We start from the raw sequence: 1,643 nt of genomic DNA, 5'->3' as shown, positions 1-1,643 counted from the left end.
CAAAAGACAACAAGCAAAAAATACGCATACCTAAGCCTTAACCTTGCATCTCTAACTGTTTACTCCAATGCTGTACCGTTAGCTAGATCAAGTGTGCTAATTTGTTGGACTAGAATCGGTGCTGTATTTTTATTAGCTTTTCGTTGATTGCGCTAGAAACATACAATCATACAACCACAACCAGATTCAGGTTGTCAAAACCAGTTACTCCGTAGAATGGATAAATTAGTTTCCTATTCATGACTATACATACACAATTTACATTCATTTAGTCAAAAGTATATCACCAGTGCATCAGACCTAGTGATGATAAAACAAATCTACGCAGATAAGCTAATTGCATCTAAACGGAGAAACTTTTTAGTATGTCTTCTAGAAAAACTTTAACAATATAGAGATCTCAGGCCGTCAGCAAAGTAGACTAACCGCACAATATCCTTGTGTCGTTCCATCGTCACGGAGTCATGGGCCGCAGGCGCGCAGCATCACATCGCCGGCGGCGATAGATTTTGGTTGCAACCTTATCGATTCAGTGCCAGTTTTCTCCTTCTGGAACTGCCCTAGGCTTGCAGCTCATCTCTGCGTCCGGTCTGCCGGCAAGGCAGCAACGTATCCGTGGATCGGGCGCCTACCTCTGTCCTGGCATCCTCTTCCCACTACCAGAATTTAGGCAGTTGCCGACGGCCATATCTATGCCGACGGCCCCCGTCGGCATATATGGGCATACCCCGACGGCCCAACCGAAGCCGTCGGTGTAGAAAGGCCGTCGGCGTAAAGGAATCTATGCCGACGAGGGCCGTCGGCATAGACATGCCGTCGGCGTTTATCCGAATATACCGACGGGCGCCGTCGGCATAGATCAGGCCGTCGGCATACCGCGTGGGCCCGTCTACCCGGGGTTTGACGGCGTCAGGCTACGCCGACGGGCTAACGGCGGCCGTCGGCATAGCTACGCCGATGTGGGTGGCATCTCTGTGCCGACAGCTAGGCCGTCGACATAGGCCTCGCCCATGGTTTTTGCCACGTCATTGATCCCCGCCCTACGCCACGTCATCGATCCAGGGCTCTACCGTTCCGTGGTCGTAGCTATGCCGACGGCAAGGCCGTAGGCATAGATTTCTAATAATATTTTTGTATTTTTTGTATTTTCTCTTATTATTTTTTATTTTTTTTCCAATACTAATTTTACTTTATTTTTTTTTACTTTGTTTTGTTATTTTTACTTTATTTTAGTTTTTGTTTTTGCATAAGATAATTATGCCTTATCTAATAAAACATTCCCGATGGTATATCGATTGCCACCCCCCGTTACGAACGTCGCTATCGCCGTGTCACGGAGGGGGGGAACGGACGCGTGGGGTCTACACGGAGGGGATCTTGCTGTGGGTCTGGCCCGGATGTTGCTCTAGACTGTTTCTATGGGCTGATCTAACACAACCGGGTGGGGAGGTCCACTGGTCAAAGACCGTCCGTGCAAAGTCAAAGGGCTAGATCGCTTGGTCAAACGCTACAGGGTTAGGCGGGACGGGGCCCTGGGGGGGGGGGGTAGCAATGCCACCGGAGCGTGGCACCGGGCCCTCATACATGCGGGGTGGTGTGGTGGCATGTCCGAAGAGGCGGCACGCGTGTCCGGGGTGTGCCCC

Source organism: Triticum aestivum, chromosome 2A, assembly GCF_018294505.1.
Source record: "Triticum aestivum cultivar Chinese Spring chromosome 2A, IWGSC CS RefSeq v2.1, whole genome shotgun sequence".
NCBI lineage: Eukaryota > Viridiplantae > Streptophyta > Magnoliopsida > Poales > Poaceae > Triticum > Triticum aestivum.
The sequence above is the reverse complement of the archived record's forward strand: the minus strand, read 5'-3'. Positions refer to the sequence as shown.